This window comes from Cardiocondyla obscurior, linkage group LG19 (genome assembly GCF_019399895.1).
Source record: "Cardiocondyla obscurior isolate alpha-2009 linkage group LG19, Cobs3.1, whole genome shotgun sequence".
NCBI classification, from domain to species: domain Eukaryota; kingdom Metazoa; phylum Arthropoda; class Insecta; order Hymenoptera; family Formicidae; genus Cardiocondyla; species Cardiocondyla obscurior.
This window is the reverse complement of record NC_091882.1, coordinates 1,839,773-1,866,513: the sequence shown is the minus strand read 5'-3', so window position 1 is coordinate 1,866,513 and position 26,741 is coordinate 1,839,773. Positions and strand designations below refer to the sequence as shown.

At 42.1% G+C, this 26,741-nt stretch overlaps 1 protein-coding gene and 1 long non-coding RNA gene across 2 annotated transcripts in view; one reads left to right on the top strand and one right to left on the bottom strand.

Moving 5' to 3' along the window:
• Octalpha2r (alpha2-adrenergic-like octopamine receptor) overlaps positions 1 to 26,741 on the bottom strand; it is a 94,954-nt gene that overhangs the window by 52,068 nt on the left and 16,145 nt on the right. The gene's annotated exons all lie outside the window — the stretch shown is intronic.
• LOC139110047 (uncharacterized) lies at positions 894 to 26,568 on the top strand. The gene is made up of 3 exons (XR_011546940.1): positions 894 to 1,350; positions 1,595 to 1,622; positions 26,078 to 26,568. It is a non-coding gene; the product is annotated as an uncharacterized lncRNA (long non-coding RNA).

Sequence of the window (26,741 nt, the reverse complement as noted above, 5' to 3'; positions counted from 1 at the left end):
GCGGTGCGCGCGTTTGAGAATAAATAATATTATCTCTAATTTTCTTTCCACATGTCGGAAATTGATAAAGCTGCCCTCGAGCCTTTTAATTAAACTATAAATTTGTATCTCGCACTTTACACTTACACCGGGATCGGCGCTAAACTCTTTATTAAATAAAATTGCACATGTTCGTCCCTTTTAAAGTTGTCTCTGCCCGAGTTAACGTTAACCGTGATTTAATATGTTCCCCCCGTTTCTACCTATATTCTGATTCTGGAATACAATATCCCCGTACAGAAATTGCTATTAAATCTAATGTAATCTTCACGTGTCACGTCGTGAAGCACATTTTCACATTGTCCACACCTGCGTTTTATTATTATTTTTTTTTTTATTACTATACATTACAAAGGCCGCGCTTTTATCTCAATTTTTTTCCTATTCAAGAACTAATCTCTCAAATTTTCTAGCGACAATATATTTAATAATAATAATAATAATAATAATAATAATAATTACGTTCGACGATAGCGCGTTTCTTTTAATTATATAATAATTATTAACTGTAATAATTGAACATTGCAAAGCGCGCTGTTTGCCGTCGCGTTGGAGAAGTAATTCAGTCAAATATTCGATGGTATTTTAAAATAATATTCGACACGACTGTTTTTTTAGCCAGGTATATTCCACAGCGAACATAATAAACAAAGCCGGTCGGCCGGCGTAGGCTCGCGCGAACCGTTTCCCCCACCACCTCCCGCCTGGAGCACGTACGCTGCGACTCTCGCTACGCATTTGCCTGAGAAGTCCTCTAGCGGTCGCACGTGCGCAGGAAACGTTCTCTTTACCAAAAGTAATACGCTTGTTTAGTGAACAAATATCGTATCCCGGGGCGAAATTACTTTCTTCCGTCCACGCTCGGTACGCGAGGAGCTTGTTTCTTTTAGTATATCGATCATTAGACCTTTAATTGCAAAGTAAATTCGCCTCCCGAGCTGCGATCTCGTCGCGGCGGGCGGGCTCAATATCTTGAGAGCGTTATTAACTGCGATACTAATCGCGACAAATTATTTTCTGTTCCAGATAAAGATCCGGACGGAGGAGCTTACTTAGCGCCGTTCTCGCCGATAAATTGATAAACGAATCACGGTCGGGATTCGTCGCGAATATCGTACGAGTAGTCGCGCGCCGTACATTATTCTTTAAACTTTATTAACGGGAGTGCCGCTAGTATCGCGCGAATATTTTAGTTATCAATCCGCGCGCGAATCCGCGAGTGACCTGTGGACGTTGTGACCTGTGGATCTGAGTTCTGAGAGGAGGAGCAGGTTCAGGATGGACATCGGGCATCGGCAGAGCAACGTTTCGGTAATTATCTTTTTAATTATATACTATATGTGAAAGAATTATTGGAAAGGAAAAAAAGAATGGAACTTTAGAAAAATTAATTTAATAAAATCTTTTTTTTTGGAAAAATAGATATTTAATTGTATCATTAAATAACTTTTGGAAATAAAAGAAATTAATTTAAGTAGCGTGTAGAAATTATATTTAAAATTGATTATTGTTTTATGCATATTTTTCATAATTGTTTTTTTTTTGTGTGTTGCAGATATCATCCTCTGTCGTAGCATCTCAATGTAAGTCGCATATTTTTTTTATCAAGGCAAACAAATTTACAATTAAATATTATACTAATTAATTAATTAAATGTTAATGTCTTACAACTTGTAAATTTGTTGCCTACAAAAGTATAAGTATATAGTAAAATAAAGTAGCTAGTTCGCAAGTGAGAAACTGTCTCAGCCACTTGCGGCACGAGATTCGTCAGTCTTGGCCACTTGCGGCATAATTAAAATTTTCCTTAACTTTCCGTAAAATAGTAAAAAGAAAAATCTTATTTTCTAAAACTCGCGGTACGAAATTTACAAAATCGAGAAAAGGAACCAGCGTCGCGAAAAAAAAAATAAACCACAGCAACAATAAATTCGATTCGATTGAATACTTTTCTTTTAGATAGGATTATTTTTTTTAAACGTGAAGCACGAACTCGTTTTATCACACCGATGTAAAATACGGAATTAAAGAAAGGTACGAAACAAAACGGTGTTTAACGTCAACAGCATTTATATGAAAAAACTGTGTCATCTTTATCTAAATCCTCCGTATCGAGTCGCGCCGGACACGTGTAGCGCTTAAGAGAAAAAAAATATCTATTCGAAAGAGAGAAAGTACTGTGTACTATATTTACACGAACCGATGGATAGCACCGCGGAGATATACGCGAGTTGTTAATGCAAACGTGTGATACATGGAAAAATTAAATATGAATACGATACGAAATGAATTATATCTCGCGTGACGTACTGCCGTTATACGCCGCAGCGTAAAATTGCATCTAACCTGTATTTTACACGTCAGCCACCGGGCAGCTACGTAGCGTGAAATGTAATTGTGTTCGCCAGGCTATTACTTATAATAGGAGTATAGAAATATGGAATATCTTGTACAATGAATATAGAAATACGGGGGCGAAAATACCGGCCGCGTTATCGGATAATGTACCGATTTGCCCGGGAACACCCGCGCCGGGAATGAAGTTTGCCCGGTGATGTCATTGTTACGTGAAAATATCAAAAGTAAATGTTAAGTGCAATTAATAACAGAACAACGAGCGGGTAACAATAATATGCGCGCGGCACGCAGGCACGTATAATGCATAACGGTTGCATAATATTAGGCTTTATTAGCGGCCGCGGGGAGAATTTGCATTCGAAATGATATAGTAAAACTTTTATGTGGAATAAAATAAACGATTCGGGGAAAAACAGGGCAGAATAAATGTTCTTCGTACCTCGAGGTGGCCGGTCGGTAATTAATTCCGAGTAATCAGTAATCGACAAATGTGCACGAAGTCTGCTAAATATATTATTCATATGTATTTTTTTTTTCTTTCTTTTTTTCTTTTCTTTTATCGAATATGGATTTTGACGTTTTTTGACTCGTTAATCTGCCCGAAAAAAAATATCTCGGAATACGTTTTAAAAGTAGTTCCGACACGCGAAGAGACGGATACCGAATCGATTGTTTAATTACTATGCGCCGCGTGTAATTTCGCGGTTATATGCGCGCATAGATCACGTCGCTTTAAATGAAACTTAGATTAAGTTGAGAATAATCGCGTCTACGTTAGTATATTTGCTACAAAATGTCAAAGTATACGGGGATCGCAAACGGCTGGCCGACCATTAGTTTAGCAAGATATGAATCGGAGAATGCGGTCGGATTATACCGGAATTCGCTAATGTTCGCTGCTCCGAAGTACTCTATCCCGGTGTATCTGTTCTATACTCAAATTCTAGTAAATTCAGATGTAATGCGACGAAGCGTGACGTATCCATTATTCCCCTGTCGAAATCCTAACATAATCCAACATATTTTAGTGAGCTCGAGCAAATTTCAGGATTTCGTGTAATAATCTACGTCGGTGTCTGAATGCGTCCTACGCGAAGTTTATTATCACTCGCCGGACGCATAGCGTAGGAAAAGCGATGAGCGTTATAGCCGCGCAATCCCGACTCTTCAATAATGAAAGCGAAAAGCTGTATTTTAGTACGCCACTGTTTCGCGCGCATAAATAAAACCTACCGCGGGGCTCGCGACGTAAATAACTCTTGATAATTTTTTTTTCTTTTTTTTCTTTTTTTCCTTTTTTTTTTATTTTTTTTATTTTTCCCCTCTGAAAGTCGCCTTTAATTAAAAGTTTGGGAATATTGTCTCGGGCATTGACGGCATTCCTCATTGTAGAGGCACGATTCATTTTAATTTTGTCCTCCTCATTGAGCGCGTACACGACGGAGGCGGCACGGTGTGATCGAGCATCATTCATCATCCGAGTTTTATCAACTTTTATCCCCAATCCGAGACTCATTTCGTTGACAAGGTTCGTCGACAGTTATGTAAAAACCGACCTAACACCGATATTGAAACAATACTATCGTCCCTCTCGCTTTGTCATCGGGCTACGATTTTACACGATCGTAAAAGGAATTTTCGCGAGGTCACCACATTAATTACGTATAATTAGGACGGAGAGCGCGATAGCTACGGCACCAAATAAAGTTTATTATTTTAAGCGCGTAATTACAGTACCGAAATGACTTGGCTGTCGGATATAAAAGTTCCCGTAGAATTGGAGTGTTCAAAAAGTCGATTGCGATCTTGATTTACCACGTTGTCTCGAGATAATGGCCAATGCATTTCGAGACAAAATAATTACTCCGGCCACTCGAAATCCCGGGCGAAGAAGACGGATACCGATTTACCGCGGCGATACGCGGTGAAAATTTTCGGTGAACAACGCCAGGCGGTTCCGCCAGATGCAAAGTTATATCCGCGCGCTAAAAGGTGTCGTCTATTTGCCGCCTCCGCAGGTCGATAGCCGCGTTACCGGCGTCGCGGGGCTAAACATTTATTCTCCTCTACGCGGACATATTCACTGTTTCTCAATTTTTCAACTACGAAGGAGAGGAGAAAGGGTCACGAGCGTCCGCCTTTATCGCGGAAAACGGGATTAAGGCGCGGTGGAAACGGGCTTCCGTGGTTTTCCGTGGGTTAGACGAGAGGATAAGGAGAATGGATGTAGGTCGTCTCGTGCGAATCTACCCCTCGATCCACCCTCGACGAAACAGCGAACGGTATGGCGGCTATATTTTTTAGTTTTTGTCACGTAGAGTCGTGCGGAAGCCCACGCGAGAGCCCGGCGTTGGCGAGCGAGTTACATGTGGAGTAGGACGGAAACGACGTAAAACGTATTTGTGCTGCAGATGACGATATAGAACTCGCAGAATGAGCGTGATAAAGCTGAAAGGGTTGGGTCGCACATTGCGGTAAAACGGAAAGGACCGGGGCGGAAGAAACTCGAGGATAGACAACACAATATCGAAATGTTCCGTACTTTGCGATAATACACAGGCAGCGTTATTTCTTTTTAATCGCGAGATAAATTATAAAACATCTTTCGTTGTAACGTTGCAAATTTTAATTTTGTCAATTGTTTTAACTATATCTGAAATTGATAAATAAACGCGGAATAAAGTATCGACTCGCAACTCCGAATGTATTTTTTTTTTTTTTAATACGGATGCAGCGGTACTTACCGCACTAACACAAGTAAAACGTGAAACGAATGTCACTGTAGTTAACGCACTGTAGCAGCAACGATGAGATACGAAAATTCAGACGGGCATCGAGCCTGTGTAATCCACGATTATCGGCGCGCTTGGCAATTTATCGGATTGAGAAGGCATATACGATAAACAAAAAAGGAAGAAAAAAAAAAAATATATAAAATAAAATAATAGAACGCGCTCCCAGTGGGGCGGGAAAAATACGAGCGGGGCGTGCGAGCAGCCATCTCTCCGGCGTCGGTTAATACGTTTCGACTTGTCGTAAAACGAGACGCCGCTTATATTTTTCAATTTCTCGAGCTCGGTACTGCTTCAACGTCACGAGACAGAGAGACGGGTCTCGGCGTTGTTCAAACATCTTCGCGCGGTGCACGCGAAAGAATGCCGCTCGACGCCTGTCCTGTTCGTGATAGCGACGACGTCGCCGCGTGACGAATTGCATCGCTTCGTTGCCGTACCTACGTGCCGCATCCGCCGTAACGATAAATCAAAACGATCGCGGGCCCCTTCCCCCCCCCTTACAAGTGCGCTTACCTATAGGCAAAACAACGGGCGATAATTTAAGATCAACGCGTAATAGGGAAGAACGATCTCCGGCAAGCAGCCCGGATGGCTGAAGCACTACTGACCAGGGAAGATCTATTTTCGGCAGTAATCCGCAGCACGCTTCTCCTATTTTTCTCCGCGCCGATATTAATGGCGAAGCTGGTACGGAAGTGCCACTAAAATTTCTTTATGTTCCGCTTAAACGCCGAAGTAACCGGGGGCACTAGTCGAAACGTAAATCTCGAATTGGTTTAATTGGTATTTTTTTTTTTTCCTCCCCGCAGTTGTATTTAAATATGCATTATTATATGCAATGCTAATTAGTGGTAATGAAACAGAGCGGTGATCGGTGGATAATTTTTTTTGGGTACGAATTTTGCGAATAGAGAATTAAATTATATTTTTATATTTTTTTTTTTTTTTTATTTTTAAAGAGGGAGAAAGAGACTGATAATTCCTAGAAAAAACAATTATGGCGGAAAAGATTTGAACTGGTATTTCTTAATGAATTTTATTAGAACCGAATTGAAGACAAAGCGAGAGGACGGATGCGCGAGAAAGTTATGACCTAAATTCCTCTAATAATATCCGTAACAGGAAAAACGGCGGACATCTTCGTGCCGCTCGTGCCGAGTGCTTCCGTGGTCTTTAAATATCGCGAAACAGCGTGCATTACGGTAACAATTGCGTTAATCAGAAAACAACAAACTGCTAGACTATTTTGCACAACGTTTCGCTAATTATTCGGATATCAAGTGCATTTATATTTGTGTAATAACACGTACATTTGCGTAACATAATTAATATTGAAATTTAATATTTAATGAAGAACCAATAAGCTTTATGTAACTTAGTATTTGTAGAGAAATGTTTGTCGAGTCGATATCGGTTGTTCTCTGATATTTCTATCGAATTGCATTCCATTCGAGCTTAATCGATGGGCTTTTCAATATTCCACGTAAACACGGGTATCATGATTACATAACGCAACAGCGGCGGAGAAATGGGAAAATGAAAATATGCGAGGTGGATTTCTCTTCCGTCGGGCCTGCGAGCGAAAAGAGAAAGGCATTTACTCGATCGGGGGAGAGAGTTTTAGAGAAACTCTCCGGTTTACTCATTTTCTTCCCTGACGCGTCTCGCGTGCGCCTCATAGCAAAACAAGCGGAGCGCAGGAATTTGTTTGAACTCTAACAAGAAGCAATTTTGCTTGAATTTTATCGTAGTATTCCGATGACGGGAGAGGGGGGGGCCGAGAGGGAGGGAGCGCGCATTCTAAAGTAAATTTCCCGAACGGCAGCTAACTCTGACAGGATTCTTCCATTCGGCTGCACTTTATTACGCTACTCGCTTGACGTTACGTTATACATTTGCCGCCCTTTCTGCGTCGAATTTAATTAGTCCGCACATGTGTGGATACGTGTTAAGCGCGTACACGGAGTTTGCTGTTTAATCTCCACGCTTGGTCGCTATAACAGTGCGTATTTAGTCCTGCCCTTAGATACACACCCCCTATCAAATGTAATTATATCATAAAGTATAATTTCGTCGAAGCGAAACACCTTGCTTCAATCCAGCTCGTACGATGAAAATACCTCCGGCTTAATTTAATAGTTACTAAGTTATAAAGCTCGAGCATAGTCAAGACGCAGGCGACGTAGTACTTACCGATACGCTTCTCGCGTGCAATTATTATTTCGCTCGATATTATATCCAGTATATTATTTTCGCTTACCCCCTCAGGGTGTCATAATAATAAATTTTCAACGAAATAAAATGGCCAGCTGTAACAATATGTCGCATCAAGAAAAACGACGCTGGTCAGTAAATAAAGAATCGGATATCGTTTTAAAAATCTTGAGCGTCTGAACGCTCATAAAGTTACGAAACGGATCGTTTATTTTAAATAATGATTCATCGAATTTCGTAATCCCGAAAACAACGTCAATAATTCGAATGCACCGTGCGTTAACGCAGTAATATCAATTATCATGCAAATGGATGAATGCGTCATATTACATAACAGTATATGAACGTAAAGAGATAATGTATATTGGGAGCCGCTATGTGCGGCACGCGAGATCGTTAATTTAATGCTATACTACTGCGCGCCGTTCTTACTCCGTGTCAGCTTCAGTAGTATGTACGTAGAATTCAATTCAGAAATTGCTACGCCCCTCGCGTTTCTCACCGCTTCGTTCAATTCGCGGGGCCGAATTAGATTTTTTTAATTTTTTTTTTTTTACGAATCGATTAATGAGAGAAGATATTCATGTTTACGGTGTGCTCGGTTCTCTCTAATTGTTTTCTTTACGGGGATAGACAGCCCGGAAATGTCTTTCCACGCTGTCGCAAAGATAAGCCCGCTGGAGCAATTTCACCCTAACTTACGGTATGTATTCATAGAGTTTCGTACGGTCGCGTACCAACATGGTTGAAGGCTCTGCGATAACACTATCTTCTACATACACACGTGATAGTGGATGGCTTGAATCGAACCAATTTCTGGGCACATGTTACGTCAACTCGCCTGTCGATGTAACTGTGCACAGAATACGCGGTCTCTGTCCTCGAAGATCTTACGAAATCAAATGATTCCGGAAAGATTTGCGACGCGAAACATTGCGATATTCGTCCGCCGCGTCGCGACAAAATATTCTTTAATATTATTTGAAACGTTATAATGTCGTTTGGACAATTTGAGGTTCCGCTGTCGTTTTAAAAAATATCATCTCTCCGTTCTTTAATTTTTCTTTTTTTTATTTAAATATGTATAAACAGGTTTTACATTGGCGTTTGTAATTTCGTTTTAAAATCTCTCTCTCTCTCTCTCTCTTTTTTAAACCATCTAATTATGTCTCGAATCATAAAAGTAGATTTTGAGTTAAAATCTCAACCACGTGCATAGTTGCGCAGAAAATTTCATTAGTTATTTTTCCAAACAATTTGAAAGTTAGAATTACAGCGAAAGAAAAAAGAAATAAGCATATCCGGCTGCAAAATTAAAGTACGGGCTGTTTCGCTCGGAAGTGGAAAAATTCGAGTGTGCCACACATACGCGCTCGCGCAACATCCGCGTCGGAGCGACTGTTTTTACGCGCTCGTGTACGCGCAGAGGGAAAAAAAGTTTTCGCTTGAAATAAAATTTCTTAAAGGCTTAAATCGGCCTTTATCGATTTCTTAAGAATTGCTGCCCATCGAGGCGTCCACCGGCGTGCATGCGCGATAAATTTAATTTGGAGCACAAGTGATAGCGGGCTGCATCGTGATAGCGGAAGAGTTTATGTGTTCGCCGAAGCGTTATGAATTTTTAATCCGACACACTCTAGCATCATCATTAACGTCACCCTCTCGTGATTAATTGAACGTATATAGGCAGTTTTTGTCACAGGGACTCTGCGGCCAGGCGTAAACGAGCAAAAAGAAACGCTCGTGACATTTTCAGATTAGTCGCCGACGTGACTGCATCGTACATATCTAGAGGGAATCGTATCTGGAGAGACGTTTTCTTTCGGTATTTCGGTCACGTGGTATTTGGAAAGAAACGAAACGATCTGTGTGAAAGAGGGAAGAGAGCTCAAGATAGAGGGTAGGAACGGAAAGTAGAATAGAAAAAAAAAGAAGTGAGGAGCGTTAAGAGACAAATTCAACGTGGATAGAATTAATTGACGTCACGAACGAATTAAGAGTAAAGATATCACGTTTGTGTCTTCTTTATTTCGTTAAAGAGAAGAAGAAAAAAAAAATCTGTCACCCAAGAATCGAATAAAATCTTCTGGTAGAACAAAGACGTCGTTTTTTTTTTTCTTTTTTTTTTATCGAGCGCGATTTTCCGTCTTTCGCTCGAATTTATCGTTTACCGTTAAAAATTCAGAGTGCGAGAGATAATCGACAGGTTTAAACGCACGCGTTCTTGGCTACGTTAAAAGGCATTAGGTCTAGGCTCCGATCGAATCGGCCGAATGTAACGGCAGTGAAAATCCTTTTGATACCCCGTAATAGTTATTTCGTCTAACAAATAAATTCCATTTGCGGAGATGAACAAGCAACAAGGTGGATTGAACGAAATGAGTTTTCCTTGTTTCTTGCTTTATACGTGAAAGGTTTTTCATTTCTGATCTTATTCGGACATATGTACGTTACTCGGCCTTGTTTTCGGCCGGAAGCAGGCGGAAAACTCCATTATCGTCATTTTCTACTTGAGGCCGAACCTCCCAGCCGAGGGAATCGTAAATTTTGATATATCGAATAGCGCCGGGATTTGTATCTTGCCTGCGGATTTTTTCATTGCCGTCGTAAAGAAGCTGATAAATATGCATTATCGGAGTGCATTTTTCAAATTGCATTTCCGACAATGCATTCGACTTATTTCTTCAACGTTCCCAACAATATATTTATAAAATCACACGGTGCGGGTATTTTAAAGTAATCTGAAATTTTTATAAAAGAAGCCCCTTCTCCCCCCCCCCACCCTCTTTTTTTTCTTTTCTCCTCGATCGCTGGAGAAAGAGGAAGATTGAGAGATACTATCGCACGCTCTGATCATTATCAAAGAATAGGTATAGTTATCGCTTGAATAGACTGGCTTTTTTTGTAATCAGAAGTAACGGTTCGTCTCAACACTTTAAGAAGTCGACATCAATAAAGCAAAGCTCCCATGTGGAATGGTATTTCCGTTTTCAGAGTATTACAAATCGCACTCGTGCCAGGATTTCGTAGTGTGAATTATACGATTGGTGCCGTTAGAAGTTCTGGTGGGAAGAATCCGGGACGCGTGATTCCGAGGGTGAAAGACGGATCGTCCGTCGTCGGGTGAAACGAATTATTTCACCGACCGCTATAAAATTGCGATTCCTCGTTTCTGCTTTACCCGGTACACATAAAGAATATTTATTCCGGGAGTCAAGCCGACGCACAATCGGCTAGTCTTAATTTAGCGTCCCGCGGCGGGATTTATTTCGACGAATGTGACGAGCGAGCCTCGAGTTAAAATTATTAACATATATTCCGAGTTAATTTTTCAATTGGAAAGTCTAGAACTAAGTCCGACCAACGGGCTTCAAGTTTCAGCCAGGATCCGCGAAGTAAAATTACGATGAAAAGATACGAATGGGTAATTAAGAAGAATAGCCGAGTTATCCGTAAAGAGAAAGAGTTTGTATGTAAGATGAGGCGAAGTACTGATCTCGATGATTGTAAGTTCGTTGTCTACCAGCCGTGAATCTCGGATACACGATAATAAAAAAGTTCGAGAGCTCTGCAACAAACGCTCCTTTCGTGTTTACTCGAAAAGTCTTTACTTCGCGGTAGTTATATTTTTTTCAACGATCTTTCTTGATGCCGGATAGTAATACCGTATTCAATTTGTATTTGCTAAATAACTAATTAGAGTATACTTTCGTTATGGTTTAATAATATGAAAGTTAACGTTAATAGCGAATAGTCGATTAAGAAAGTTATTTTGAAAGTTATCCGGGAAAGAACTTTCGTTATAAATCGTTATGGAAAAGCAGGATCTCAATGTATAATATTTTAATATAATTACAATTTCCTCGTGTTAGCGAGAGTAAATTTGCCATAAAATTTGAATTAAAAATTTTCTGGCTTTTTCATTCTGTTCAACTTACTTTTGCGCTCCTAACTGCCCTAATCGTCACCAGTCAAGTCTAGCTTTTTCCGCTCGGTTGCTTTTAATGTCACCGTAGCTGACTAGAAAATTTTAACTTAATTTAATATAACTGTCGTCACTGCATATTTCACGGCAGAAAAAATTTTTTTTTTCTTATTTTTTTCCCCCCAAAAAAGCGACGTGAATATAAGTCTTGAAGCTCGATAACATTTGTTTGTATCTTCTTTTTTTCCTCCATGTTATTACCTACTTTCAATCAATTCTTTTTCTCTCTATAATTAATCTGCAGATTTAAGTTTTCCTCTGCTTTTTATCTCTATTAAATCTCTCGAAGTCTCTCTCTCTCTCTTTTTTTTTTTTCTTTTATTTCCATCTTCGTTATTAGGTTAAGCTTCTAAGGTTAATTGCTTATCCGATTCTCGGATTTCTTTCTCGTCGGATGATATTTCACTGGGACCGAAAAACCTTAGTGAATCTCGAGTATCGATACCCAAAGATCACGCGGGTCGTTGTCTCAAAGCAAACACGCGAATTATACCACAACGCCGTTAATCTCCTCGTGAGATTCGCCGCGGAGTCAAACGGGGTACATGCGTGAAGCAAAGGCGAGGGGGGCAGGAGGGGGGTGCTCAGGGGGACAGAGAACAGCAGCTCGATACACGCGGGGTCGAATAGGGGTGGCTGGATTCGGAGGTGGCTGATTGGAATTCGATCGTCGGGTCAAGCGGCTATGTCGAATTGGAATGCCTAGACGGCCCTTCTGATAATCCATGTACATTCGGCCGCGCTTTGTCTCGCCGGGCTCTCGTTCATTTCTCTCATTCGATAGCCCTCTTTCTCCCCCCTCTTTCATCCCGGTGTACTTCGGTACGTCAAAATCGCTCCTCCCTCCCTCCCGGCGTATCCGGCGTGCTTTTTTTTCAGCGCTCACCGCCGCGGCGCTATTTTGTATTCTCTCGCCGTGTCTCCGCTTCTTCTCGCGCGTGAAATACGACCCCCCGTACATCCACCGGGCTCGAATATATTCTACGCGCGATATTAGAGATTGTTTGAAAATGTACTGCGTATGTGCTGCAACTGGATTATTCACACGGGCGCGTATATGTATTATGAATACGCTAGTCACAAACGGTAGGGCGAAACAAAAACAGAAACCCATCACGGACCACAATTCAATCGCGGTGAGAAATTATCCGGCCATAATCCGCAGCATTAGCGCGGAAACCGCTAATGTCCTTTGCCATGAATATTACGAAGATTTTCATGTAGGTGGTGTAACATTGATATTCGTTTCATTCTTATAGATATAGATTTGCAATTTTCTTCCTCTTTCGGGGCACCTTTTTCTTTTTCTTTTTTAAAGGCGTAGATTTCGAAATTAGTTTACGGACGATAGTTGAACGGAAAAACTCACAAAAAGAAAAAAAAAATAACTCGCGATTAACGCGGCGAGGAATGGAAACTGAGAGAAGAGAATAAAGCTTTTGTTCGTTCCTAGAACTGAATTTTGATGGGCGGAAAACGCGCGGTCGCGTAAAAAAAAAATACATATATATATAAAAAAAAAAAAATAAAAAAGAAAAAATTACGCGAAGTGATATATTTCGCTTTCAATCTTTCTGTCCGACTCGATCTCTCATTGATTGTGACGGTCGCTCTGTGTGTTAGATCGAAAGTCTGCGCGAATCTGCGAGGATTTGTCAAGTAAATTGAAGGAGCGTTCTCTTCTCCCAAAGCGATTCGGTTCGCGTGAATTTCGAATGAGGCGACTGTGTTCGCGGAATGAAGAATTGGCCGTGGCGGATACGTCCGCTGTATAAAGTTACAATTCCTGGCGACGGAAAAATCAGGTAGAAAACTCCAATTCCCGCTTTCCTTCCCCCAAGCGTTCACCAGCACTTAAGATTGAACCGCTCGCTTTCCCTCCGTTCTGTTTTTACGACTCGGAGGGATGTTTTTCTCCGCCGCCTTTTCCACGTCCCGACCTTAGCAGCACGTGTGTGTACATGATCTGTTTCTACGTGCGTCATCTACTTATCTCGTAAGATGAAGAGTCCGCTAAAAGCGATATATAAGTCGAGGAGAGCATAAAAACGCTGTCAGCTTCCTGCTATTTTTATTTCCCGATGTAGCGCGAATAAAAAATATATTAAATTTCTTTTGTTCCTCAAGCGGGAGTTTAGCTAAATCGAGTCATACGGAAATGCAGAACAAAGGTACCTTGATACGAGTCTTTAAAATTTAACAAAAAAAAAAAAAAGAAAAAAAAGAAAAAAGAAAAGAAAAGAAATTCTCTCACGCGTTTATTCACACAATACAACGCCGATCGTAAAATATAATTTTTTTTATCTTCTCTAAGACCTCGTATATATTCTATAATGCGCAAAGAATTAATTCACGTTCGAGATACGACGTTAACTCGCGTGAAAATAAGCATTTTTCGCCGCGGGGTTTGACAAATACACTCGCGATGCGAATTAATTCAATAAAGCAGCCGTCTATCTATAGCGGGAAATGGAACTATACGTTATACCGAGTGCACTTGTGATAAATGCGAGTTACAATGCCTCGACCGAGATGTATATCTCAATAGCCGCAAAAACCGCGGGCTGTTGAATGGTGCCTCATGAACTCGCTGTTCACGTAAGACGTAGAGAAATCGTGTTTCGTGGCATCCTATTGGATTTGATAAATGAGTTGAGCGCGTAAGTGCCGAAGCTATGGTGGATGGACGACGAAATATTTCGCCGAGCAGCTTTTGGAATGACGGAAGAGATAGAGAGAAAGAGAGAGAGAGAGACAATCGTGGCTGAAATTCCGACAGATTATGTGGACGATTAAAGGGGTTTGCGGAAACTAGAATGGACTTAGCATGATGAAGGGCGATGTCTTGAGGCAAAGTGGAATGTTTAATTGCCATGTATTAGCCTCGTTTTAATCCGCGCGATATTTGTGTAGCTTAGCCCGTGGAATAGATATTAAAAATGTCATCTCGTTTGCGGCATTTAATACGCGGCGAAGAAAAAGCAGTAACAAAAGTCATATCTTGCGCGATTATTAGCGTCGCTCGCTAAATATCAGCAGTCGCTGCCTCATAAAAAGTGAACGGGTTTTGCAAAAAAAGAAAAAAAAAAATAAAATAACAAAGATGACATGTAAAAATATACGTGTAAAAATACGGAAAAGAAATTATGTCAAAGCGATCTCTAAATAGAAGTACAAGAGACGGCAAACAACTCAAAAAGGGATCGATAAAAAGAGCGGGAGAGGGAAGAAACGTCGCGTATGACGGCCAAAGAATTTCATGATTGCCGCGAGAGAAATCTCCGTTTCGAACCGAACGATAGGGACGTGTAATTATTTCGTGATAATCGCACGCAGCGGAGAATGATATTACAGAGATATTACCGCGTTGGAAAGATAAAAAAAAAAAGAAAAAAAATAGAAAAATAAAAAATGAAATTAATACTTGTCATTATTTGCAATCGGGAGGGATGGGTGCTCGGGAGGGAGATGTTTGCACCGATGTAGTAATCGCGGTAGCAGCATCGGAGTTGGTGGTAGTAGCAACGATGGTGGTAGTAGAGTCGGATGATCGGTCGTTTCAGGAATGCCAGATATTAAAATACCGCAGACTCTCGCGTTCCACGTACCAGGAGATCCGCTACGCTGCCCCGCGCTCTCGGTTTTACTTATAACCCGTTCCTGCCCTTTCCCCCGGTCATCTCCTTCTTTTATCCGTCGACCCGTCCTCCGCCTTACCCCCCCATTTCCTTCCCGTTTTATCGCTCGCCGCTACTTCATTTTACTCCGCCCCCGATACTCTCCTCCGGAGAATATTTCGGCATCCGTGCCGAAAAGCAAGTTGCCTGCATTTCCCGTACCGCTATCTAGTCATCCGCCGGCGTCTTTTGGCGCTCGGGCCCCAGCGCTGCTTATGAAATCACGTAGGTATTACGCGCATGCCGCGATGTGTACAATGTATTCATGAGCCGTACGCGCGAATATTAAATCGTTTGCCGCAACATTCTGCGCAGGCGAAACTACTTGGTAACTCGTGCCAGGAACGCTGTCGGCTGCAATTCACAGCCATTTCACGTGAACGGACAGCTTTGATTTATCTTGAATAGAAAGGTGGAATAAAAAAAATTTCAAGTCCATTTAAATTTCGTGTAAATTTAAAACTGCGAGCATTACAGATGTAAAATCGCGGGCGCGAACGGCGCCGCGCGAGTAGCGGAAATTTCAAGTTCTGTCGCACTCTCAAAAAGAGGAAAAAAAAATTTTTTTTTAATAAAAAAAATAAAATAAAATGTCATGCGCGCGATAATAATGCGAGAAGTAATTTCCTATATCGTCGGTAAGCAATCTCATCCGAGTGACAGACTCGGCCGTCGGATTATTTGTAATTTCAGGGAGTAATCGATTTCCCCCCGGGACTTTTTCTCGAGACTCGTTTCTTACCCATTTAACCACTCGCCATTTCTTCCGATTTTCCATCACGCGATTCGCGTCGGACGCCTGCTAGCCGGCATATCCGCATACACCCGGCTCCTACGCGAGGAAGCAAAACGCATTGAATCACGGAGTCTTTTCCCCGCTCGAGACACGAGTTCCTCCCGGCGAAGTCGAAGAAATTTCTTCGCCCCGAAAAATAGATGGGACGTGAGATCCGCGTCGTTTAAGTTGAATCGCAGAAAAATCGAATTCCACTTCGGCATCCCCCGTCTTTGTTTTCGAACGAAGTTTGGCCGACCCCCCCTTCGGTACGGCGCGGCAGTTATCCCATCCGACCGGGCCAACGACTGCGATTTCTCGCGAACCAATTCCGGAAGAGATCAGCCCGAACGCCACGTTCGGGAAAGTAACTTTCCTCGGAAATTCGGATATACGTCGGCGAGTTCGGAAATGTCGAACGACACCTCCATAGATCATCGTGGATCAGCCTGGGCGCGGCGTAAGGCGACATTAAGGCACTTTCCGTGCCGCTAGTTGCCTTTAGCATCCAGCACGATGAAAGTTACTTACGCGAAGAGCTATTTGCTATTTACGGACCGTAACTTCAATATGAGCATCTACATTCGCGAACATAAAGCAAATAGCGTTACACGCACACTTGCGCGATACATAATCTTCCGATATAAGCGTAGGTGAGTGCTCTTTTCCTGTCAATATCCATCAGTTTCACTGTTGCTTGTAAGATATTGTGCAATAATGTTACGTCGAAGGGGATCGCGGTTGGTAAATTCGACCTCTCGCGCCTCATTGGCGCGTACCGCGCGGGATGACGCGATTATTTAATATTTCTGCGAAATTCGTTCACATTCTCATTAATATCATTAATAACTCCTCATAAATCCGTCGTTAATAAGTTAAAAACCAAACCCGCGCGAGCTTTCGTACCATAAATATACTGCTTCTCGATATTATATTTTATGCGATAATTAAGAAGCTGCGGGAATTAGCACTCGGTCGGAATTAAATATTTCGCGCGAAGGTAACCAACCGATCGGAGTCGCCGGGGGGGGGGGAGGAAAGAGAGAAAGGAAAGGGGCCGGATTATCGAGTCCCAGGAAACGCACGGCAAATAGAATATATTTACATTTTGCACATAAACGGCTTAATATATCCGGGGCGCACCGCTCGAGCCTTCTTGGTGTTTGTCGTCGCGCCATCGAATCGCGTTAAACGCTATCGCGGTGGGTGCGCGAAGCCGCAACGATGGTCCCCCGCGCGCGCAGACCGCGAAACTCTCAACTCCAAATGGGATATTAATGTCCACTGTCAACTTCCACGCTCCGGGGCACCAGCCCGCGGAGAACAACTAACTGTTTACTGGCGATGTATAGCCGACGAGGATTCCCACCGGTTGCCGGGGCACCTGGCCCTTCTCCGCGCCGGCAAAGTCCGCTCTGCGGTCCCACGATCCCATCCGAAATTCACGGTTTAGCCCCGGGAGGAGCGCGGAAACTAACTAATATCGCGAGAGAGAGAGAGAGAGAGGGCTTACACGTACCACGCGATGGGAACTGCCGGCGCTGCAGCTCGGGCTACGACAATGTAAAAGATGTACGACGTTCTCGGGCAACGCTGATTGGGAAATCCATTGTGGCGGGTTCGACCGGCCGCTGCGCGCGGATCCTCTTATTCGGGGGAAGTCAATTTATAATCGCGCTTAAACTATAACGCGACAATTAATTATGAGAGAGCCAGGAACGCGACGCTTTGCCCCGCTACGCGTCGGGGAAAATCTATACGCTCCTCGCGCGCGAAGCTGAATATTTCGCTCCCTACGAAACGTGATACATTTCGAATAATAATTATTTAATACGTCGGCTCGTTCTCGGGGTTGATAACGTCCCGGCATTAAAACGCATCCCATTTTTATTTTCGTCTTAAATTGAATAACAAACCGCGCGTAAAATTTCATACGACAAACTGCAGACAAAACTGCACACGCCCGGCATTTTCGGCGACGCGGCGGTCAAAGCGCGCCGTGACACATGTGTGCAGAATATTACGCGCGGAGGAAAGTGTTATTTGCGATAATAATTTATTCAGTTCCCTCGCAGATATTTTTCGCCGCTCGTGACTTAAAATAAAGGGGCGCATCTTCGTCGTAAGATTTTCTACTTGCGCAAAACAGGTAAAACGTGTAAATATTTGAAGTACGTGTGCCTGCATTCGATGGCGCCTCTCGCCTCCCGTGTTTCCCGAGGTCATCTTGGACATTTATTTATTCGATTTCGCACAATCTCGTTCGGAATATTCGAAATTATAATGTCTACCCCGGTCTGCCGATTGCGCCGAGCTAGAAAAGCTAGGATATCCTATCTTTTTCGCCGCGTGCTAAGTCTGCTGCGCGCCCTGACCTATTCCAGGCTCGCCGATCGCCGCGGTAGTGTGAGTACGTGCGTGTGTCAACATCTGGCCGGCAATCTTCGCGTTCCGAGTTCGCAAGGTGGAGGACGCGCGGGCGGCGGACGGCAAGAACCGGTTTGTCCTGCGAATTCGGCAGTCGACCGTCGCGGTAGTGTTAGTACGTGCGTGTGTTTACATCTGGCCGGCACCTTGCGCTCGAAATTCGCTTGGCGAAGGACGCGCGGGCGGCGGGCGGCCAAGAACCGGATTTTGCCCGGCGAGTTTTCGACAGTCGAGCGAGAATTGCGTATGGTCAGAACAAAACAGTAAACAAGTACGCGGCGAAAAAAGTTTAGACGTCTATTTAGATGCACGGTACACTCCGGACAAAAACTATACGACCGATACTAGACAGATTTTTTTCTTTTTTTAATACTTTCTTGTAATTTATGGCTAGGACCAAGCTGGTCATCAGTTTAGAAATATATTTAATCTGCGCGATCTAATCACGAGCTGCAAAATCAAATCAGATAAATAAATTTTTATTCAGATTTTTTTCCGCGGCTTTGCTCTTTCGCGGAAATATTTTTGCTATCCTCCGTTCCTTTCTCCGTCGTTTTTGTCTATCATGAGCGCGAGGAACGAAGATGCTCGGGCGAAGTAAAGGCGAGAAGAGACGGCGCGGATACGAATGTCGTATGCCGAGAAAATGCTCGAGACGTACCCTCAACCGAATCGAAAGCGTGTGCTACTTCGCATCGATTTTTCTGTCTGTTTGCGAGTCAGGAATTCGCCATCGCGCCACAATCTCTCGGCAAACGATTCGGCTTTCGGCGCGAAAGCACCACTCACCCACCTCCGCTGACCTCTATCGTTTTTCTCTTTCCGTGTTCGCCGTTTTCCTCGCCTATCCGCGCTGTCAACGTGTGCGGAAATATAATGCGAGCGATCGTATAAATCGTTCACTGCCACGTCGAATGCATTGTTATTGTTAAAATGGAGAAGCGGACTTTCTTGCAATCTTCATAGAATGCGCGAAAAGTATGAAACTGGGGAGGGAAAAAAAAAAATCCTCGCGGGAGGTCGACGTTATCGCCACGCACCGATATTTATATTTCCTCATCTTCGTAAAACTAATTAATTAGAATTGTTATGCGAATTAATTTGTTCCAGTATTACTAAATATTTAAAGTTAATATTTATTTTTTTTATTAATTATCTAATTTATATGAGGCCGCGTTTGCACGTAAGCCAGTCTTCGCCCCGTTTCACATTTGCAAAAACGAAAAAAAGAAAAATAGCTTAAAATAATTCTAGTTAATTTTTTTCTTTCTTTTTTCTGCAAACGAAAAATAAAACAAACTTTCCTCTTATTGATAAAACTGAACGATTTGAAAAGAAATATTGACCAATGCATCGTTATAACAAAGCATGTCGATTTATGCATGATAGTGATATCGACGTTTATTTCTGCCAAATATTTCGTGTATTGTGTATAGTCGGATGTAGTGTATGTTCAACGCCGGAAATAACAAAAGAGCCGCAAACTGCAAATCGCGAAACCGAAATCATACTCGGCTACCGCATTTATCGGAAATTGCCCTTTGCAGTGATGCAACGTAATGCAATGTAACGTCACGTTACTGTGTTACTGTTACAATAATTATTATAAGAATAAAAAGAGGAAAAAGAAAGAAAATATTCTTAGAATCCGCTAAATATTGCCAAGTTATTGTTTTTAAATATTAAATATAACGTGTAGGCCCTCGGAGGATATTTAATGATCGAGTTAACAGTTTTATCACATAATGGATCTCTTTGCTTCTTTCCGCGTTGAAATAATATCGCGTACAATTATAGTTACATATATTCTAATTAGACTGATGAGAAAAGGCAGCGAGTTTTGCGGCGCTGCCGCTAAATAAAATGATATATATTTTAAGAGAAATAAGAAAAGTTTGAAGCAGGCGGCGCGTATGGCAGTAGCTAGGCGCGCAGCTATAATTCATAAGTATCTTCTCAATGCAACTGCATTAAGAGTATAACCGAAGAGACTTTATGTGACGCAGTAAATAGCTTTATACATATACAAGAATATTAAAATTGGAGGACTAGAATAGTGAGTATTCTTTGAAGCTATTTGAATGCTAAAGCAGTAACAATGAACTGAAATTACTGCCTGAAGTTTTCTTCTCTATACACCGACTTCTCTCTGCAAAATAAAGATCCTGCTACCTAATTCTTATTTCACAGTCTGTTTGTTTCCTGAAAAGTAACTTTTCTTTTTTTTTTTTTTTTTTTTTTTTTTCCCTCCCCTTCACCCTCTCTCCACCTCGTAGAAAACGTACTGAATTTATGCCATTTGCAATCGTAAATGCAAATCGTAAGCTTAAGACTGTACTGTAGCAACGTTCTGGTAATTTTCGATATTTTAATCTTTGCCGTTTTTGTCTCCTGAAATTTTTTAAATTGATACGACGTCGAAGATACGACGGGGAAGTACGTCCTTTTGAAAGCAAATTTTACTTAGCGAAAAATTTAACTTTGGTATTGGTAAGCGACCGGCCACTCGTGCATATATACTGCATGCTTTTCCATGACAAAGCGCTTCTTCAGCTCAAGTTTTAAAAGACTCTACGGTTTACTCTACTCTTCTGCTCGGACGTAGTACATTTGCAAGAGGTTCCGCCCGACTCGAGTGGTTAGTTGTGTCGTACATATTCTAAAAGATAGACTTTTTAGAAGCTAGGAATTTAACGACAGTCGTGCGCTTAGTTGGACGTTTATCTCCATCCCCCTGGTTATCGTTCCTTTACGACGTGCTCATCGCCTTTATCTTAATCTTCCGATCCTCATTTTTAGATTTTCTTTAGCCGGTTCCACGCCTCGTCTACTTCAATCATTCCCGTCGGCTTTGATATCGGATCTGTCGGCCGTACACCAATCGATCTTTTATCAAATGCAATAAAACTTTTATATAAAAAAGAGAACGTCGACTTGTGACACGTGTGACAAAAAAAAAAACGACTATATAAATTTATTCTTTTTTTGTTTTTTGCTTCATTTTTTTTTTTTTTATAAAATATTATGTAGAAATTGTTGAACGTAGATCATACTGTCAGTTTAAATTAATACTGTTCCACTGAGTTAGAAAAAAGATTTTTTTAACTTTTCGAAAAAGGTAATAATAACAGAGAAATAAATTTTAGATCACTGTCTCGATGATGTAAAATTTAAAATTGGAATTGTAAAATCTTACATATATATACGTTTATTTTTTTTAGCGCTTTATCTGCTCGTTCATTAAAGTCTTTAAAATGTCCGGGGTTAAGTATATAATAAATTGATTTTAACAACTGACGTTTCGCGAGCAATCTTCTACTTGTTTATCAGAAACTGCCAAGGCTACGTTTTACAGCGGGATAAGGCACTGACTGTAAAGGATGGGCACTGATTACTGCCAGACTTTCCTCTTAATGATGAAGGATAGCCTAAGCTTACCTATATACATGTATCTAATCTCTATAACAAATTACAACGTGTTACGTTGCATTGCATATTCGAACAGAAGCAGCGTTTTAAGCACGCGTTACACGACGTGTTTACAAGTCGAAACGTACGCGAGAACAATTGCGACATTTTATTACGAGAGATCGGTACGAATTCGCGGACAGGATATTTCTTCTCCTCTTTCTCGATCTCCTAATTTCTTTCCTATTTTGCGAACGAGTTTCGTTCCACTTTTATCTTCGCGTTCGGTTCGATCTACGTCGCCTTCGCAATCAGTCGATTCGATTTAATTAGTCGCCCGGCGTTTCGGGGCGTAAGTGCGTTTCTCGTTGTTGGCGGATTCTGATTATATTCGGCGCTCTCGAGGACGCGACCTTACCCTTCCTCCTTCTCTCTCTCGTTCTCTCCCTCTCCCTCTCTCTCTCTTTCTCTCGCCCGTACAAGCACCGGTGGCTGTATATTCGCAGATAAGACAGAAGCACTGGAAATGTATCGATCCCTCTGCCGATAAAGGTATCCTTCGGCTTCATGTGCTCAGCTTCACGATCTGCTGCTGCTCACGCTACAGCTTGAGATAGAGAGAATCTGGACCCCGGGGTTTTGTTCCTCTCTCCGGCATCGATCGTACGCCTCGAAGTCGTCCTTTATCCAGGAAGGGAAAGGACCTGGTAATGAAGGCGGGCGGGTTGACTGCCACCCCCCGGGTCCTTCGTTCACCCATTTCTCTTCTCGCCGTTGTCTCCTCTCGGTCACCCATCTCGATATACCCGTTCGTACACCCGCTGCTGCCCCGACCCTGCCAGAATCCATCTCAACGTGCGCGCGCGATTCTCGGCAAACTTTCCAGAGTAAACTTTACTTCACCGATCGTTCTCGTGGTTAGAGAGAAAAGATCTATGCGCCACCGGTGCTCGTAAAGCACCGTTTAACGATTCAACGGGAAATGTTGCATTCTTTTGCAGCGCGTAAACGCCCCCGAATATCATTCGTTCGCGATTATCGTCGATGGGAAAAATTTTTTTACGCCCGTCGCATCGTGGAAATAAAGCTTCGAAAGCTCGCCCATTTAACGTGAAATAAAAATACGCGTGGCACCAGATTTTCAATACTTTTACTTTTAATTTTTGAAATACGTAAACCTTTATTATTTTAATGCGTAATACGATACGATTTTTAAAAGAGACCGTAAAAGAAAATCTCCCCCGATATCCATCGACTTACCGTATCGAAATACGAGCTGTAATTAAAAGTTGATCGTGAAATACGATGTATTTCGAGGAGGATCTTTAGAGAAAATTTTGAATCGGAGTATAATGGCAACGATTTATCGACAGGCTCAGAGACTGAAGCTGACGACGGCGTGTTAACCTAAATTACATTGATGAAGACTAACGTAGCGGTCATGATGATGGAACCGCCGATAATGTTTTGTCTTAAACGTATTACTACATCATTCCGCTTTATAGCGTGCGGCCGATGCAGCTCACGTGCATTACGCGGTATTTAAGAATTTGACGTTTGACTAAAAGGCTCTATTAAAGTAATAACAAGCGATCGTAATTTACAAGGTAACGTAATGAGCTGCAATTTGCGGCCAGTTACACGTAGCCCTCGGATCGTATGTCTCGCGTAAACCGAGTTTCACATACGGCCGGGTGTGTAATCACGGTCTCGGTTTCGAAACGCCGGCACTTCTCGGCAATAATCAATGATAAGAACGTATTCGCTATATCCGCGATTCTTCTACCGAGTCTGTCAGAAATTGAAATTGAACCGGGTCGACGGGAGCACGGCCAGGTTATACGTGACTGCTCCGGCTAAGCGAAATTCGATCATCATGCGAGGAGAGGGTAGATTGGATGATTCCGCCAGGGCAAGAGAGTAAGGATCGGAACGGGAGAGAGACTTCTACCTTGCTCACCGGAAATAGGGGTAGCGGCAAAAGGGAACGGGGAAAGGGGGAGGGGAAAAAGGGGGGGCTGCCGAGCGCGAAGATACACAGGGTTCGACTTGGCAATTGACTCCAGAAACCGTAGACGATTGGATTGCAGAGCCCGTGAAAATGGCGCGTTGATAGCGAATTCGTGCGTGGGGGCATCGTGATAACGTGAATTCCGAAAGGAGATAGGTGGCCCGGGCGCTCTCGCTCTCTTCCCTCTCGCCCGTGCCGCGTACGGTAGAAAGTTCACGGCGCCGAGTGGAAGACGGAGCGCGCCGCCTTCCGAAGCAGAAAGAAAATCACAGAACGTGCAATTTCAAATAAAGCTGCTCGCAACCTTTGAGGTGGTACGGGCCATTATTGTACTTGTCGAGTTATACTATACGGCGGAGCTATTATTCAAATTACTCGGAAGAATACTTTGCTACCCGTGTAGCCGCTCGAGCGATAACTCTTGAGTTAAAGTTTTCAAAGAATCGCCCGGTCGTAAAGATGACATTAACAATAATATTCATCGTCCAGTTAATTAAAGAAATAACGTCTTGTACGACAATAGCTCTTCCGCGGTAAATGGAAATTGTTGCTAGGGCGGTAATCGAATGCAGCCGAGGGGCAGACTTGGCGACGATCGTAGCTAATATTACTATCGTAAGAAGAGCTATACGTTTCTTAGACGTCGTTTAACCTCGTCTCGTTTTTCCGGTCTTAATACCGCAAGCGGATTTAATCTACATCTTACACGAGTATCACGGATCGTGGCTGGTAAAGCAGGCACTGCAGGTGATGCGACGGAAATTGAACATTATCCGTTTTATAGCTACGAACAGTTGTTACGTGACTCGCAAATACTATTAATCGTATTATGTAATTTGTCATCATGGACACCGTTTTCCGATGCAGTTTGCCGCGACGTGTAAATCTAAAGGCGCTCGGAATTACGCGACGCTTTCTATAATTAATGCGCACGATTTGAAAAGTTGATCAAATTATTCTTGCGAAACATACGCGATATCCCCCTGTTTTTTTTTTTTTTTCCTTGAACCTTAATAGTTAAAATAAATTTAAAAAAAATAAAAAAATAAATTGAGCAAGCCTCTGCTAAGAGAATGTATAACGGAACATTAGAATTTATGTTTGATATGCATTACGAGCGATTTAATTAGAAATCGAGAAGCCAAGCGTTTACGGCACTTAACCACTCGTACGTCGCCAGTATATTATCGCGACTCCATTAACGGCGCATAAAGTTTTATTAATACTGAAGGCATTTAATTATCAGTCGAACGTCAGCGTTGCCGATCAATATTTCACTGTTACATCGATTTCGTACATTGTCCGGATATTATACCGTATTAATTACTATTACAAACGCCCCACGTGTGGTGCTCCACGTGTGGTAATGCGCAATCACATCAGGTAACGTAATTATCGTTACGGATCGTCGTTGATACATCAATACGATATGACATGTCCGCGCCCGTATCCGTTGCAATATGGTTTTGCAATTATCGTTAATGGTATTTGGATATTATATGTATTGTGCGCTTCACGGCGGTGCGGGCGCGCCCCGTTTTTGCCAACTTGGTTAACATTATATTCGACATGACCGATTAAACAGCGCGTAATTGGAACGAACATGCAGAGAATCAATCTTTGCGCGCTTAATCGTTCGCAATTTGTAGATCCGCGGTGGTTGTTTGCTTTTCGGAGAAGCCGAGGGAGAGCACGGAGCAGATTTATCATCTACATCGATGCGGAAGTAAATTCTATCGTAAATTTCCCCGCGAACATTTCGTATTTCCGAGCCCATATTTTGAAACGCCCTGCCCGCCACCGCCACCCCGTTGACATTGCGCTTATATTTTATTTAACGAAATAATATTATTCCCTGCATTGCTACCGTTTAATTGCATGTTCGATTTCGATAAAGCTTAATAAGCAACATCGCAACCCTGTTAATTAAGCTGCGCTAGAGGGAGAGAGAGAGAGAGAGAGAGAGAAAGAAACAAGACCTGCACTATAAATGGTTTTGTAATTAAAATGCGTTTGTAAAAGAAATTCAAGTTAAGAATCTACACACGTATAACACGATTAAATCGCCATTTACGCATTCTAATTATGCAGAAGAGACGTACTTTGTATAGGCCAATCTATTTAATTAAGTAATGCATTTAATTTTTGTACCGATAAAATGTACGTCACGGAAGTCTACTGCGCCGTTTATGCGTAAAATATTACGAGTTTCCTATTAAAAAAAATTGGCGTGACGCCTAAATTAGTTAAAAATCGATTTTATTGTTGCTTAAAATTGACGCTGATTGATTTTCTCGTTTGATTTTAATAGTTGCGTTAATGTGTCGGTTATCAAATCGGCGATTTTCAGGCTCAGCTTAATTTTAATATTTAATTAATATGTTTCAGGCAAACTATCTTGCGAGTGTATCCAGTGCGCGGAAGGATGACTCGACACGTCCCATCTGAGAGGAGGAGGAGGCCCGGGGGGCATCCTGCATCGGCGGAGCAACTCTTAGGTGATTATACATTTTTTAAAATAAAATATTAAATAAAAACTTTTGCCCTTTTTTTTTTATTAATTTTATGAATTGAATTTCATGTCTAAATTAATATTTTTCTTTATGTTTCAGCCACCGCCTGAATTCAACAACTCCGCTGAAGCAGATCGGTGAGTCGCATGACTTTTTTTTTCGTAGTTTTGTATTGCGTTTCTTAAACCGGCAACGCGTCGTCGACAGCTGATTACTCAATTTTAATTATTATAAAACTCATTATAATTAAACATTGTTCCCAATAATAATAACGCGCACGAATTGGGACCTTTTGAGAAATACTTTGTTAGACCGACGCGGTATTTTAGCGTTACGTCGATTAGGATTGGCAGGTTCATAGGGGTCACGTCGTGACAAGGGGGAAAATGATCGAGCAAAAACGATGATGAGAAAATGGGTTACGCAGTCGAAAGATTGGTTGACATACCAGGTCAGTGGTTTTACTGTTCCGACTCAAATTCCTTATCGCTTTCTCTACATATTGCTTGGCTTTTCTTCCGTAAATTCACCATCGTCGC